This window comes from Girardinichthys multiradiatus, chromosome 19 (assembly GCF_021462225.1).
Source record: "Girardinichthys multiradiatus isolate DD_20200921_A chromosome 19, DD_fGirMul_XY1, whole genome shotgun sequence".
Taxonomy (NCBI): Eukaryota; Metazoa; Chordata; class Actinopteri; order Cyprinodontiformes; family Goodeidae; genus Girardinichthys; species Girardinichthys multiradiatus.
The window spans coordinates 11,346,565-11,363,908 of NC_061811.1; the positions used below are offsets into that span (position 1 = coordinate 11,346,565).

Sequence of the window (17,344 nt, forward strand, 5' to 3'; positions counted from 1 at the left end):
TAACTGTTTGTGTACCCAGTATTCGGCTTGCTCAAATGTTCTCTGCTCCATCTCACCTGGTGGCTTAGACCACACCCCACGGCATACTTCCAGCCTCCAACTTTGACCTCTGGTGCAGAGGCATCTGTAATGTAGCTTATGGGTGCATCTGACATCTCCCACAGTAGATTATACACTCCTGTCCCTAGCTCTTTTCTATAACAAATACATTCACAAGTGAGTATTGTCTTTGATGTCACACAGTGCACAGGAATACATTCTGAAAAGTGTGATTGACAATGTTGCTGAAGGATATGTGAATAAGAAAAAAAAACATACTTATTGTGGATAAAACTGAACATGATTGGTTTCCGCTTGCGGTTGACTTTGGCCTTGGCTACCACCACACTGCTTACAGGTTGTCCATAAATCTTTTTCCCCCTAGCTTTGTGCCACTGCCGGGGCTGGCTTGTGCAGCAGATGTCAGCATTTCTGGCACGGCACAGGTCCACGGTGTGCATAAGGCCCACAATATGAGAGCAAAAACCTGGTGACTTGTTTTAAGACAACAGTAGCATAACCACTTTTTTAATGCTTTTGACAATAATGTACATAGCTACTTACAGCAACTGCACATGAGTGCTTTGACATATAACCTTAGCTATATCCATGAACCTAGAGAAGAAAGCTAGCCACTGATGAAAGTTTAGCTAGCTAGATAACCTACCGGTAACAATCATATTTGACTAATACATTACTTAACTAATATAAAAAAAGAGAACTTACCCTGCAGTGCAAGAGCAGGACTGGTCCAAAAGGGTGTGCTGGCTGCATTTGAGGTAGAGGTCATGGGGTTTCTCTGATTTTGCTTGAGAACGGTATGCTTTAGCCTCAAGAATTGTTGTGTCCCCTTCATTACGTATTATAATATTTTGAATATAAAGCTCCACGGCATATTGTAACCCCTTTTGCCTCGATCTGGAGGATATTGCGCAAGTATTGCTCCAAACCGAGTCACTAACACGCACTGGTAAACAAGTTATCCCTGTCATGACATGCACTAACACTCCGTCGGCTACAGAAAGCTTGACGGGCGTAGTAACAGTAACTAAGGGGGGGGGAGCTTTTGCGAAAGGTCAATTGCTCATTTAGAATGAATGCTGAAGTGCATGAAAAAATGCATGCCATTTTCCAGTTCCTAGTTGTGAATTTCAACTGGAACACCCCCTCAAGTGGGACATCCCACACGGAAAGTGGGAGCAAGTTGGACTACACCTGGATAGGATTTCAAGATGGCTGTAGTAAAGCATTCTTACTCTGACTGTTTTTAGCAGTTCTTTATTATTTATGTAACATTTAGTCAGTCGTATACATGCAACTTTTCAGTGTTTATAAGATGACATGTTTCAACGCTGGTTATATGCTCAAAATGCCATGTAGAACAGTGTTATTGTCATTGTTACCGTTGTAATAGTTTCCATAGTGGCAATGAGCAATACAGAATACAAGTATCCATGTTTTTTCTGACTTTCAAACCAGTGGAAAACTGGAATACTATCACCTCGGAGATTATTCAAACTTCCCAGTTTCGATTTCCGAGGTAAATGGAATGCAGCATGAGTAACCACTACCCTTAAAACATAAACAACAACAAAAACGGGGACCTATATTCCAGTGGGAATTTAGGTCCCTGTTGAGAGAATGTCTGTTTTGCTGTGCTATGGTTTCGGGGAGTTCATAGACCTAGAGTGGGCAACTCCAGTCATCAAAAGCCAGTGTCCTGCAAGTTTTAGATGTTTCTGCTCCAACAAGGTAGGCTGAGGGTTTTTTTTGTTTTTTATTTTACCTATGATTTTCATTTGGGAAAACTCTGCACCAGTTTGTTGTAGTCGATCAGCATGGGTAGTTGGCACACAAATCTGCAAGGGAATGAGGGGAACAGACCCAACCTGACCTCAGTCAGAGTCAACCATGTTTGAATTGTTTAAGCCAAATCCGGACACAATCGTTTGCTGTGAGCTAATTAACAACCCAACTGAAAACTGGTATGTTTGTTTGCTCTTTAAGCTGTCGCTCTCGTAAGAGTTTGATGTGTTTAACAGGCTTTAATTGGATTCAGAAATTATTTAGTTTTTGATTCCTCATCAGTTAAGTATGGGATGCCCAGTTTTTCAGTTCACAGTCTGTTAAAACAAACCTGTTTGTTTGTCCTCAAATTATTTTCAAAATTTGCAAAGGCTGTAAAAGATTTATTGTCCCTAGTTTAAGCATCACAAACAGACAGGACTCTTGGCCTTGAGGACTAGAACCGCTCACCCCTGGCATGAAATGTTGGTTTCTACTGAAAACACCAAATTCCACAAGAAATCCCATCAACCACCCCATAACTGGGGGAAAAAAAACTAACCCTCTTACGTTTAGGATTCCACCTGGAGTTCAGGTTATGTTAGCTTTAACCCACCTGATTTGAATGATCCCTTGACGTGTCACTGAGGTCAGCAGGAGCCTGCTTATTACACATTTATTTAAAACAGGTAAACATCAACAACACACAATACTATGACCGTGGCATAGAAAGTTGCTTTCAACTGAAATTGCCAAATACTTCACGGAATCATCGGATGTCTGTTCCTTGATATTGACTTATTAGAAGATTATCCTATTTGGCATATAAATAGTTTAAACACTAATTATAGTGCCAAGATAGAGGAGAAGGCATAGGGATAAATGTGGAAAATGAGATTTGACCAGTATTACCAACTAGAAAATAAATTTGCCTTCAGTAGAATGCCCTCCTGGCAAAATATGAAACTATATGATAAAACGAAACACTAGCAGTGTAAAGTCAACAGCTAGTGAAATTTTTAATATTGGACTTAACCACTGACCATAAATGGAATCTAGAATTTTTTGTTTTTGTTGTTTATTTATATCTCTCTGTTTATACCTACAAATCAAGCAGGTCATCAATTTACATCATTATAGTTGGTAAAATATGTTAGCCATGCCATTTAACATTGTTATGTGGGAGCAATTTTAAAGGATGTTTTCTTAAGGAAGAACTGATTAAATCCAGACTCAAATATATAGCCTTGAAAAAATATTAATATCCTTTGAATCGTGAATTTTGTCACATTTTCTAATGTTACAACTAAAGGCTTACATGTATCTTAATGGGATTTATGTAATCGACCAACACAATAACATAATTCTTCATGAAAGTAAAATGATACGTGTTTTCAACATTTTTGTCAATGAAAAACCTAAAAAGTAAATAATTTTGTAAGACCATCTTTTAATATAGGAATAGCCTCAAGCCTTTTGGGGTATATTTTTACTGGTTTTGCACATTTGAACATTTTTGTTTGCCCATTAATAATAGCAAATTAGCCAAGGCTCAGTCAGATTTGATGTATGAAATCTGTGAACAATAATTTCAACATTTCCCTCTACCTGCTGAAAAAGCATCCCAACAGCATGATGCTGCCATCACCTTGTGTAACAGTGATGATGGTGTGTTCCAGGTGATGTGCAGTGTTACTTTTCTATAGGTGCTACATTGTTACACGTTTTCTGCCTTCCCTACAACACCTGTGGCAAAGTTTAAATGTGACCTTTTTGAGTTCTTTTTTTAACAATGGCTTTCTTCTTGCCAGTCTTCTACAAGACACAACATTTGTAGTGTCCATGACTAATCGTTGTCATGTTGAAATATTCTCCCACCTGAGCTGTGGTTTTCTGCAAATCCTTAAAAGGGGGCTCAATGGGGCTCCTGGCTGCTTTTCAAATTAAGGCTCTCCTTACTCAGTTAGCCAGGTTAGGTCTGGATGATACAGTTGATAAATATACTGAGATTAAATGGCATAGGTGGAATAAATACACACCCCCACCACATTTCTTAAATTGTAGTTGTAAAACATTTTTGAAAACCATGAATACTTTTTTTTCACTTTACAATCATGTGCTTTGTTGTGCTCAGTTATGGTTGAGGTGCAAACACACCTTCCATTTCTGCTATCTGTGCGACCCCTTCTCTTCTCCAATGGTTATAATCAGTCTGACAGAGAGAGGTACCCCCAATCCTTGTGGTTTTTAGTATAACAATGGCCACCAGTGGGCTCTACATGGACACACTTTATCAGTGTATTATTTTACTTAGTACCCCTACACATAGCCCATTCTAAAATGGCCAAACTCTAACACTCAGTAGTTTAATCTAACCTCCCCAACAACCCTGTACCATTCCAAACCCTTTGTGAATTGCCTTGAAACGACATGTGTTGTGAACTGGCGCTATATAAATAAAACTGAATTTAATTTAATTTAATTGAATTGAATTTAATTTAATTTGTTGTGCAGGTTTTTCACATAAATTCCCAATAATGTACACATTGAGGTTTTCGGTTGTAATGTGACAAAAAGTGAAAAGTTCAAGATCTATAAATACTTTTGAATGCACGGTAAGAACTCTTTTTTTTTTTATGTATGATGACTTCACTCAATCTTAAGGCTTCCTGACTGACGTCACAATTTTTTAAACACAACTTTTCCATTCTTTGTCATCCAGAAAAAGCGGATACAGTACACATACAGAGACGTTTATTAGGCATCAACAGACCAGATGTTTTCCTCAATGTTACCATTCAATCTTTAACTCCTTATACAACTAGGTTGTGGGGTTGCTTTAACAATACCCCAACAGAAACGTTTTATAGAAATGTGTCAACTGGTCAAAAAGGAAATGTATTGTAAGTTCTTCATGTTGGCAGTGGGAAGCATAGTACTATCATCAAGAATATATAAAGACTCACTTCCGCCTCTCTGCTTGCTCAGACGCTTTTCTCCTGACGCTTTTTTCAGACTCTTTTCTCCTAAGCTCCCTGCTTGTTTGCATTCTTTTACTCCTAACTTTTTATCTCTTAGCCAAAATTACAGAAATATTGGACTAAAACTACTTCTTACCAGCGACTCCCAAGGATTATTATTATTTTTATTTATTGTTTTCTAAAGGATTTAGATTTTTTTATAGTCGAACTCGAAAGAAGGACAAGTTGACGCCAGCTAATCAACACAAAATGCCTCCCTTAACCACAGAGGACTTCGCCAAACTTTTACAGAAACTGCCTGTTTTGGAGATGAAAATCCATCGACTAGAAGTTAATGTGGAGGTGAATATGGGATATCGTGATGATTCAACTCTGCCTGTGATCCCAAACAGTGACAGCCAGCTCAACAACTCAGCCGGCAATCAGAACACTGAGAATAAACCTACCGGCAGACCCCCCTGGCATGTTTTAGACGCTTGCCCAAAAAATCAAGGTGGACGACTCACTGGAAGATCTCAGCAATTCAATAAATTAGAATGGCCAGAATAACAGAGAAATGCCCCCGTTTCCCCTGGGAAAAGGACACTTCGACAGCGAGCTGCTGTCACAACAACTGATAGGAATGAGACAGCTGGAAATATTGGAATTCCCCTCCAAAACAGATTTGCTTCACTACAGAATTAAAACCAAGAAAATGATCCATCTTCTGAGAACAATAAAAGGTTTGAGAACAACCTTCATTCTAAACAGTCTTCTCCTACGTTGCCAGAGAAAAAGCACCCCACCGGACCAAGAACCCTAATAGTGGGCAACACAGCTGTGGATGGGATTAAAAACTTCTGCAACAAGAAAAACACAGAAGTTATGATTGCTACCAGTAACGTGGTGTCCAATACCTCAGAGAATATTCTTGCAATCACAGAAAAGCGACCATCTCTATAAAACCTTATTATACACTGTGGAACCATGGATGACGTGGCTAAGAAAAAATCAGAAGGACTGAAGGAGGATTTCACTGGTCTTCTGAATATTGTTGGAGGTCTCAATATCAAAGTGTTTCTCAACGGACCCTTTGCACCAATTTTCTGTGGAGATGAGATTTTTTCGAGACTTCTGATGATTAATAAGTGGTTGAAAAAAACATGTGCTACTACATCTGTGAACTTCATCGACAACTTTAATATTTTTTGGCAAAAAAGACAACTCTTCAAGCAAGATGGTTTCTGTTTGAACAAGCCCGGAGCCAGACATCTCACATCTAATCTCTTCTATTCAGTAAATAATCCACCAGCAGCTTCGACCTTCAGCTGAGAACATGGAGTATCAACAACAATGATAACGCTGCCTCCAACAGCTCCAGCAGAAACAACCGGTCAGTTGGCTGAGAAAGAGAGGTCATCACAAAAGGTCTCCCTGTCGAAATCCACAGGAGAAGTGGACCCCCCCGTTATACCCTCCTCCCCCCAAACCCAGATCCAGACCGACCCCCCCGTTAAACTCCCCTCACCCCAGACCCCGACCCAGACGCACAGAACTCTCCCATCTCCCCACTGAGCCTGCTTTTTGCTTTACTGGATTCTGATATCATGAAAGGAGCTCTTAAAATTGGGACCCAAATGGCTCTGACATCTTCTCCATTCAACACCCCCCGTGGCCGAGGCCCTGCTACTGAACCAACATCTTCCAAATGCCGCAGACCTCCACCACCTCCTAATCTATCTCCTCCTAATCAGGACCTTCAAATCACTTCTCTGTGATACAGTTTGGGCCCCAGTGGTAACTCTATCAAAAATGAGCTTCATTGAACATTAGATCTCTGTCAGGAAAATCATTTTTAATCAATGACTTCATTACTGACCACAATCTTGATGTTATGTTTTTAACAGAAACATGGTTACATGAATTTAATGAAGCTCCCATTCTGATAGAGTCGACGCCTCTGAACCACAATTATCTTTGTGAGAGCAGACAGCAAAGAAAAGGGCCACTTTGTTTAAAGATTTACTAAAGTGTAAAAAAGTATTTCTTGGCAAATTTGACTCTTTTGAATATGTGGCTCTCCAGGTAAAGAGCCCGGTTCAAACCATGTTCTTGAATATTCTCAGGCCTCCTAAGTCCAAAACAAACTTTTTCAGTGATTTTAATGAGCTTTTATTTGTGATATGTGTTGATTATGACTGTTCAATTATTGTGGGAGACTTCAAGATTCACATGGACAATCCTGAAGACAGAAGTGCAATAGATCTATGTGACACTCTGCAGCTGCAGCTGCAGTTGATCCAGAACGCTGCTGCTGCTCACTAGAACTAAGAAAGTGGAGCACATCACCCCAGTCCCTACACTGGCTCCCTGTAGCTCAGAGAATAGACTTTAAAATACTTCTGTTAGTCTATAAATCACTGAACGGCTTAGCACCAAAATACATTACAGACTTGTTGTCAGTGTATCAATCACCCAGACCTCTCAGGTCTTCTGGCTCAAATCTACTCTGCATACCCAGAACCAGAACCAAACATGGAGAAGCAACTTTTAGTTCTTATGCTCCACTAATCTGGAATAAACTCCCAGAAAACAGTAAATGCGCCGAAACCCTAAGTTGCTTTAAATCAAGATTAAAAACTTATTTGTTTAGAGTGGCCTTTGAATGTGTTATCTAAACATTATTAGTTACGTTTTCAGTCCAATTTTCCTTTTGTTTTCTTATCCATCATTCTATTGTCTTAATTTGTTTTTTGATTACCTCTTATTTTATTTTCTGTATCATTGTAATGTTTTTCCTTATGTACAGCGCCTTGAGTGCCTTGTTTCTAAAAAGCGCTATATAAATAAGTTGAAGAAGAAGTAAGTAAAGTAAATAAATCGGTTTATACAAATTTATACAAATGGTGGCTTCCTATTAAAACACTTCATTTAACAGACCTGAATGAAAATAAACATACCATCAACCAATCCAGCATTTGAAGCTGTCTGCCAGAGGTTTAGTTACAGGTCCTGCACAGTTGGAGCGAGATTTCTACATTAACATCCAAGTAAAAATACTCCAGTGTATCCGCTTTATAACAGTTGTACAACGAGTGTGAGGAGTTATTTGCAGTGTGAATCATCTGAGCTGCAAACAGATGATGCATAACATGCTTGATGAGGAGCTGAGCTGTCTGGAAAGCTGAGGGAAGCTTCCTCAATGGCACGTGGTGACAAGCCTTTGAAAAACGATCTATAATAGTCAAAATGAAAGTCATGCCTCTGGATGAAGGTAACCCGGTTACAAAGTCCAAAGATATATGCAACCAGGGATGCCTGGGAATGTTCAGTGGTTGAAGTAACCCAGACGGTGGTCGGTTGCTACTCTTACTCCTAGAACAAACCGTGCAGGCGAGAACCCATTCCTTGACGTCCTGGTGCAGAGAGGGCCACCAAAAACATCTATTAATCAATGCAATGGTTTTACTTATTCCCGGATGTGTGGCAAACCTAGCAGTGTGGAACCATTGGATAACTCGTGCTATGACTGAGGCTGGGACAAAAGTTATGTTCTTAGGGGCTGTTCCAGGGTCAGGCTCAGTCCTCAAATTAACTAGTTCCTCGATCTCCCAGGAGACAGCCCCAATGACCCAGGTAGGGGGGACAATGGGCTCAGGGACTCTCTCCGTATCATCTGGTGCGAACAGTCGGGAGAGTGCATCAGGCTTCGCATTCTTACTCCCCGGTCTGAAAGAGATGGAGAGGTTAAAATGAGAGAAAAATAGTGACCAGCGTGCCTGTCTAGGGTTCAGTCTCTTAGCTGTCTGTAAATAAGCTAGGTTCCTGTGGTCGGTCCAGACTAGAATAGGATGAGTAGCCCCCTCCAACTAAGATCTCCACTCCTCTAAAGCCAATTTAATGGCTAACAGTTCTCTATCTCCGACATCATAGTTACGTTCAGTTTGGCTGAGCCGGTGCGAAAAGAAACCACAAGGAGGAAGTTTACTATCCTCACTCGAACGTTGAGAGAGTACTGCTCCCGCTCCAGAGTCCGTAGCATCAACCTCCAGCACGGACTGTCTGGAGGAATCTGGGTGAATCAAGATGGGAGCCTGGGCAAATTTCTCCTGAAGACTCCTGAAAGCCTGGTCAGCAGCAGGAATCCAATGGAAACTGGTCTTGGTAGAGGTCAACGCCGTCAGAGGTGCTGGCATCTGGCTGTAGTTTCCGATAAATCTGCGGTAGAAGTTAGCAAAACCAAGGAACCTTTGCAACTGCTTCCTCGAGTCGGGAACGGGCCACTCCAGTACTGCTCTGACCTTCTCCGGGTCAGCGCGGACCTGTCCACCCTCAAGGATAAACCCAAAAAAGTTACAGAAAACTTGTGAAACTCACATTTCTCTGCCTTCACAAACAATCTATTCTCAAGGAGTCTCTGTAGGACCAGTCGGACATGGCGCTGGTGCTCCTCCACATTCCTGGAATAAATCAAAATATCGTCCAGATAAACAAAAACAAAAACGTTTAAGAAGTCTCTGAGCACATTGTTAACGAGAGCCTGGAACACAGGTGTTGCGTTGCATAATCCAAAAGGCATGACCATGTATTCAAAGTGTCCAAGTGGAGTCTTGAAGGCCGTCTTCCACTCATCCCCCTGGTGGATCCTAACTAAATGGTAAGCATTTCTAAGGTCTAGTTTTGTGAAAACTGTGGCCTCACGTACAGGCTCGAAAGCAGAGGAAAGCAGTGGAAGAGGGTAACTATTCTTAATGGTGATGTTGTTTAAACCCGGTAGTCAATGCATGGTCGCATTCTTCTTAACAAAAAAGAAACCTGCACCTAGGGGTGAAGAGGATGGCCGAATTAAACCTGCAGAGAGGGACTCGTTAATATACTTCTCCATAGACTGTCGCTCATGTTGAGAAATGGGATAAAGTCTGCTTGAGGGAAAAGTGGCTCCAGGAAGTAGATTGATAGCCCAATCATAAGGCCTATGAGGAGGTAAGGAAAGTGCCTTGGATTTACTGATGGCCTGCTTAAGGTCATGGTAGAGCTCAGGAACATGTGATAAATCAGTAAAATCACTTTCAATGATAGCGGGATCGACAGAAGTGGGTACAACTGCAGCCTTAAGGCAAGAAACGTGACAGCTGGTGGACCATGATTCTACTCTACCCTCAGCCCAATTAAGGTGTGGGTTATGTTTACATGGCCAAGGGAATCCCAAAACCTAAGCATGGGTAGCTGCTGGGAACACATAAAAGGAGATAAGTTCCCGGTGATTACCGGATAAAAGAAGTACAATAGGTCTAGTCTGATGAGTGATGTGTAAAAGTTTCTGACCATTTAAAGCAGTGACAAGGGGAGGGGTACTGTCTCTATCTTATGAGCTCTTACTAGTTCTAAATCTATTAGGCTCTGCTCACTTCCAGAATCTACAAGAGCTGATAGATTCTGAACTGGTTGGCCAAGAAGTAATGTCGCAGAAAGACAAAATCTGGGAGGATTAGAGTAAACAGTCTGGCCCGCCGGTCTCCCCTTTACTACCGACGGACCCGCTCTTTTGGCCGAGGAGGACAGGTAGGACAACCTGCAATAAAGTGTTCCTGAGAACCACAGTAGAAACACTGCCTAGACTGCCTGTGTCTCTGTCTCTCCTCACTGGAGTGATGTGTGCACCCAATCTGCATAGGTTCAGCGACACCCGTCGGTCCAGGAGAGGTAACCATAGAAACAGAGGGAGAAACTACTGGAGGCTGAACGCGAGGAGTGCTGCGTTCGCACCTAGCTCGCTTTTGTTCTCTTAGGCAATTATCTATCCTGATGGCTAAAGCGATGAAATCCTCTGGTGGTTTAGGTTCATCAATCAAAACTAATTCATCTTTTAAAGAGTCATCCAATTAGTGAAAAAACGCTGATTTTAAAGCACGGCTGTCCCAACCAGAAGCTGCCGCCTGTATGCGAAAATCAATAGAAAAATCAGAAAGTGGTATACCCCGCTGTCTATGACCAGAAGCCACAATATCAGTCGAAAGAAAAGGTCTGCCTAAACTACTCTTCAAAATCAGAAAAAGACAGATCAAACTGAGCACAACTGGGAAAACGGGACTCAGCCCACCTCAAAGCTCTCCCAGTGAAAAGGCCTAGAATATATGAAATCTTGCAGTAATCATGAAGAAAAAAATGGGGTGAGCGATTAAATACTAGAGTGCATTGCATTAGAAAACCCCTATAGTCGGCTGACTCACCGGAATACTTCTCCGGACAAGGGGAAACGGCGTCACGGACTAAAGAAAGTTGCTGAGTGATGGGGGCTGCTGCAGCGACCTCGACAGGCGGGGCAGTGGAACTGCTCAGGGAGTGCTGGCACATGGCTGTTAATTGTTCAAGCTGAACATGGGTTAGTCTCTGTTGTTCAGCAAGAGTACATAAAGTGGAATCGTGTGTCCGAATAAGGTGAGTGTGGTCTGAAAGGACTCCCTTGAGAGTCTCTGCTGGGTCGGGTTGGCTCAAGTGTTCTGTCATCGTTTTACGGATAGTTCTGACCCACATGCAGTAAATGCTCAAAGGAAACCAGGAAGTGTTTAACAGATTTGCTGAAAGCACAGAATTAAGTACGGTCTTGGCACAGTAGGCAAACCTGCAAGGAAGAAAGCATAGGTAAGTTAAGACGGTAACTAAGATGGGAAACTAATGGTGTTCTGTTTCTTACTAGTTGGTTGTTGACAAACCACCAGAAGGAGAGGGAGTCGGGCCGGAGGAAACAGCGTGGGACTACAGAGGTGAGTTCTGCAAAGATACTTAGTCCCTTGGACATTAACGGTGTTTGGAGGATTGTATGGTGGGCATGAGTGGAGCGGTGGAGGGTGGACAGGTTTTGTGGAGGCAGGATTGGAGGTCGAATCCAGGAAAAGATCAGCTGGAGGAAATCCAGCAGCACAGCATTAGTGAGACACCAGTTTGTAGATCCATCCGTGGGAAACTTGGAACGAGGTCTCATAAGCAAAATCCATTGTCACCAACATGATATACTGAAAAGACAAAATAGGTTAACAAAGTCGAAGCAAGTAATACAAGAAGCGGCTCAAAGGTCGGCTTGGATAGTGCCACTGAAGGCTAACACTCGAGCGCTGACATGCTGGCTGCCTCCTGCTTAAATAGTCCAGGAGCCTCATCACCGGTGAATGGAGAACACCTGTCTCACCGCTCCTGCTCTCCAACGCCCTCTAGAAAACCAAACACAAACAATACAAAAAACACAGAGAACTCCAACCCCGACAAAAACATTGAGAGTGAAGTAGAAACAATTTCTTGAAGAAAAGGAGGACTACTGAAATGGTTGTGTTCTTCCCAAATAGGTTTGATATGCTAAAAGAAAAAGGATTTCTTCATTATTAAATCTTATTCTAAAAAATAAAGTTTTAGGCTCATCTACACAAGGCATTGTTGTCACAGGTCTTGCAGTCAGTGTCATTTCGACTTTATTGTTCATTTTCCACTTTTCATTACTCATCATTTAAACTTTTTTTTCATTTCCTCTTTAATCTTAAAATGTGTAAGCAACAACAACAACAAAAAATACTTAAGTGACCATAATACAAAACAAATATTAAAAACACAGGTTAAGATGACTTTTCTTGAAAATAGAAAAAGTAATCAAAGGATCAGTGTCAATCTAGACATTGCATAGTTTATAAAAGGGTCATTTTGGTCCAAAGAGTGGGCAGTTAAAGCCCACACTGTCATGATCAGCCTGTGTTTTAATTTCCTTATCCCCCTGTTTATTTTCTGCAGTTGCTGTTATTTTTGTTCATTCATTGTAGTGTGGGTTCATGATTAATTATTGTGTTTTGATGTTTCTGTTACTTCCCTGGACTCCCTGCTAATCCGTGTTAATTAGCCTCACTCCTTCAGTTGCCTTGCATGCTTCCTTTCACCAGCTGCTTCATATTCCTCCTGATTAGCCCCTCTTGTTCATTGGTGTATTCTTCACCCTACCTCATATTCTCTGGTTTTCATTGCTCACCCCTGGTTCCTCCTGATTACTACCTGCTCCATGGCTGTATAGCAGTCTGTGTTCCATGTCTAGTTTTGTGGGAAAGACCCGAACACAGCATAGCACACTGCTAAAACATGTTACAAGCAAAATGCTTAGTTTACAAAGCAGAAGAACAGCTTTTTCTGCAATTTTATTTTCCTCTGATCGAACTGCAAACAAAATATTATGAGCTAAATTATAAACAAGGCCAAGAAAAGCAAGCATTAGCCTGTCGTTCCTTACACAGCAGAGCAAGATGCACAAGATTTGTTGTTTTCATAGTTCTTTTGAAAAGAAATGCTGGTTTCCAAAATAGAAAGGTGGTTGGAGGAGTATAAATACCTCGGTGTTCACCTGGACAATAGACTGGAATGGAGATGCAACTGTGACGCCGTCTACACGAAGGGACAGAGCAGACTGTACTTCTTGAGGAAGCTTATGTCCTTCAGTGTTTCCAGCAAGATGCTGCATATCTTCTATAAGTCTGTTGTGGAGAGTGTGATCTCTTCTGTAATCATCTGCTGGGGAAGCAGCATCAGAGCCAGGGACCTAAAAAGGTTCAACAAGCTAATAACGAAGCCTGACTGTTCTGGGGACTCCTCTGAAACCTCTGGAGATGATGGTGCAAAGAAGGATTCTTCATAAACTGAAGAACATTATGGAGAAGCCTGAGCATCATCTTCATGAGACTGCCATTCAACAACAGAGTGTCTTCAGTCAGAGGCTTCTTCAGATCTGCTGTAAGACAGAATGCTACAGGAGATCCTTCCTCCCCACAGCCATCAGCATCTACAACGGCTATTTGAAGAAACCTACATAATATGAGCTATAACAACATTTAATTTCCCTTTGGGATTAATAAAGTATTTTTGAATTGAATTGAATTGAATTTACCAAAGTTAGGTAATAGACTTACTAAACGTAAGAGGGTAATCTTCTGGATACAATATCCTAAATAATACACAATAATAACGCATATTATTCATAACCTTGATATTATCACCTCTAGAGCAGGCCAATACTTGCCTTACCTTTGAGCAGACGTACGTATGCTTGTTAATTTTCGAGACATTCTATATGAACTACAACAACACTTAATTTTCCTTTGGGATGGATAAAATATTTTTTTATTGAATTTAATTGAAATAAAGCTTCAAGGGCCGCACGGTGGCGCAGTTGGTAGCACTGTTACCTTGCATATGAAGTTGGTGACATCCCTGAGACCTATTCAATGAAACTTATCCCTAACGTATCACCAGTGGTTAACCCTCCAATGCTCATTCCTGTTCCCATGCAGAAAAAAGTTGAAAAGGAACTCAAGAGAATGCAGAACCTAGGAGTAATTGAGCCGATGGAGGATCCCACTGAAAGGGTGTCCAACATGGTCACCACACACAAAAAAGATATTAATGAGGTTTGCATCTGTATAGATCTGAGAGATTTTAACAAGGCATTGATGCGACCTCACCATCCCATGCGCACTGTTGACAAAGTAGCAGCAAAGATGTCAGGAGCAACTGTTTTCTCAGTTCTGAATGCAAAGAGCTCCTTCTGGCAAATTAAACTGGATCATCTCTCCTCACCACATTTGCAACACTTTTCTGCTGATTCAAATTCCTGAGGATGCCCTTTGGCATCAACACAGCCTCTGAGGTCTTCTAAAAAGCCATGGACCAGATCTCTTATCTGCAGGATATCCATGTGCAGTAATCATGAACGTCATCCTAGTGGGAGGAAAAGGAATTGAGGATCATAACAAAAACTTGAAAAACGTACTACTGAAACATGCCAGACAAGTAAATCTCAGGCTGAATCCAGAAAAGCAGACCCAGCTAAAATTCCTGCAATTAATGACATGCCATCACCAGAGGACAAGATTTCCCTCCAGCATTTCCTGGGGATGATCACTTACCTGGGAAAGTTCATCCCGAATTTGAGTGAACTGTCAGCACCATAACGTCAGCTGCTTCACAAGGATGAGGTGTGGAGCTGGACCCAACACCAGCAAGATGCTTTCAACAAACTGAAAGCGTGCATCACCAGCCCACCTTTGCTCCAGTATTTTGACATGCAAGAGACAGTAACTCTCACCTGCTGCGCTTCCCAGCAAGGTCTAGGAGTCGTCTGCCTCCAAGACAACAAACCCGGAGCGTACACGTCACGCACTCTGGTATGCTCAGATCAAGAAAGAGTTACTGGTGGTAGTCTTCGCATGTGACAAGTTTTATGATTACATTTATGGAAAACCGATTGTTTCCACCAAGCATTGGTCACAATTCAAAACAAGCCCTTTAACACAGTCCCAGCATGGCTGCAGCACATGATGCTGAGACTACAGAAATTTAACCTGACTCACGTTTACAAGAAAGGGAAACACCTTTATATTGCTGACACACTTTCTCGTACACCAAAGCCAGACACTCAACCTCTCAAAGAGGAGCAACACGACTTTGAAGTAATGTCTCTTGAGCTCATCTCACCAAGAAGCTTACAGGAGCTTGTAGAACACACCACAGTTGCACAGTGTGGTTATGTGTTAACAGTGTTATTGTCATCAGCTATGCTGCTTTATGTTATTGCAGTTATTTAGCGTATCCAATAGGTGTTGCTGTAGTCTAATCTATCACCCTTTGGTGTTCTTCTTCTTCTGTATCGAATGCACTCTGTTCCGCTCTGGCTGATAATAAACATCTAGCTTGGCATATGATAATGATGGACTGGTTATTAGGAGAGTAAAAAGAACCACTAGTATATATACATTGAGGCATTGGTAGAGAAATGACAGGCAAACCAGAGGAATGAACTGCAGCTAAGGTAGAGAGAAGGCAGAGCAGAGAAGGGAGCAAAAGACAAATGCAACCAAAGGGAAAATAGACTAGAAAACACATGGCACAAACCGACAAAACATAAGGAATAAGAAGGCAACGTCTAAGTAATAACACAGAAGTTAACCAGAGAAGAAGAAAATTACCAAAATGAGATCACAGATGAAAATCAAAAAATAAACACAAGAAGAGCGTGACAGAATATCGTTCACTGTCAACTCTTCCTTTAATTTCATAATAAATTCATACACTACTTTTATAAATTACAAATATTTGATAACTCGCACTTAGACTTTTTTAATAGCTTTACAATGAGCATTGAATTAAACTCATTAGACTTGGGTAATGTCTCTGTTGAACTGTTCAATATGTATTAAAATCCTATTATTAAAAGTTTTTTAGTAAAAGACTGTGTTGACTATGTGGAATTTAGAAAAGTAATAATGGAAAGAAAAACTAATTTGGGAACAAAACAATATTTGGAAAATAAAACAGAATTATAGAGCCCCAAAGTAAACCTGTATACTGTATTTTTAGATGTATTTTTCAGCCCAGTTCTATTATAGCATAACATGTAGAAGAATAAGATATTTCAATAAACAAATTTTCCTTTTTCTCTCAAGATGGCAGAGTAGTGCAAATTACTTTTTTCAGGTTGCAGGATGTAAAATATATATTATTTTAAAAGGGTCTTGCAAATAAAATATTTTGAGTTGTTCTATAGAAACACTAAAGAAAATCTGTAAATCAGTTGTAATACTTTAGATATGTTATTTCATGAGTCAGTGATTGTTTTAGATAATTTGTTACTAACTTGGTTGAGTGCAAATCCTCAGATATCTCCATAAAACCATCAAGGATGAAGTCAGTTTTCCACAGGTCTATTGACCCTGTGTTGCTAATTTGTGTATTTTCTTTGCAGCACTTCTTTCCTCTGTCACCCTTCCAACATTACTGGGAGTCTGGCTGGACTCTGTGTGCTTCTCAGCGGTAAGGAGACAGCCGGTTTCTTGTAAACACTCGGTATGATTGCCCAGAATCTGCAACAAAAGCTTCTTTTTCAACCACTGTCCAGGGAAAGCTGTAATGACCTGGATTCATTGTCACAAATATCGGATAACAGCTTTGGTGTGCAGATTGAACAGATAATGGAAAAAAAGAAGCTTGGCGTTAGATAAGAGAACAATAGTTTTGAGAGGTGTTGGAAGGGTGCCTTTCCAAATGTGTTCTTCTGTACCTTTTCTTGTCCATCTATTTCATTTGCCTTAGACTAACTGGTCGCTTTAACAGAGCCATGGTTCAGCTGAAGAAGAGAGCAAGGTCCACCAGAAAATAGTTTTAGAAGGTTGTCTCTTAAGAAGCTAGACACTGGACTTTTTCAAAAGTCATGTTGTCATTTCCTGCAAAACTGTGAAAAGCGCATAATCTTTATATTCAATTTTACTTTTATTGGCTCTAAAATCTCTCATGTTGCTTCTTGCTAAATGCATTTGTTCATATTAATTCATTATTGCATTTCAGGTTGTAACAATTCCAAATGACACACAGACAGAATCAGATAATCTATTAAATATTATACAATTCAGATAATTGTTGCAAAAAGTCTCTCCAAGTCTAAGCTGGACAGCTGCAATCTCTGATCCCACAATGGCAATGCATTGAAAACCGATATTCATCAACAGCTGATAGAACTAGAATGGACAAGGGATTACTTT

At 40.8% G+C, this 17,344-nt stretch overlaps 1 protein-coding gene across 2 annotated transcripts in view; it reads right to left on the minus strand.

Annotated features, from left to right (window-relative positions):
• dio2 (iodothyronine deiodinase 2) overlaps positions 1-17,344 on the minus strand; it is a 32,923-nt gene that overhangs the window by 4,534 nt on the left and 11,045 nt on the right. The window contains exon 3 of one of the 2 annotated variants that reach the window (XM_047344995.1): positions 7,652-8,513. The exons of the other annotated variant lie outside the window; for it this stretch is intronic. The gene's annotated coding sequence lies outside the window, so the exon portion shown is untranslated. Of the gene's footprint in view, positions 1-7,651; positions 8,514-17,344 lie in introns of those variants that run through there. 2 annotated transcript variants of the gene reach the window in all.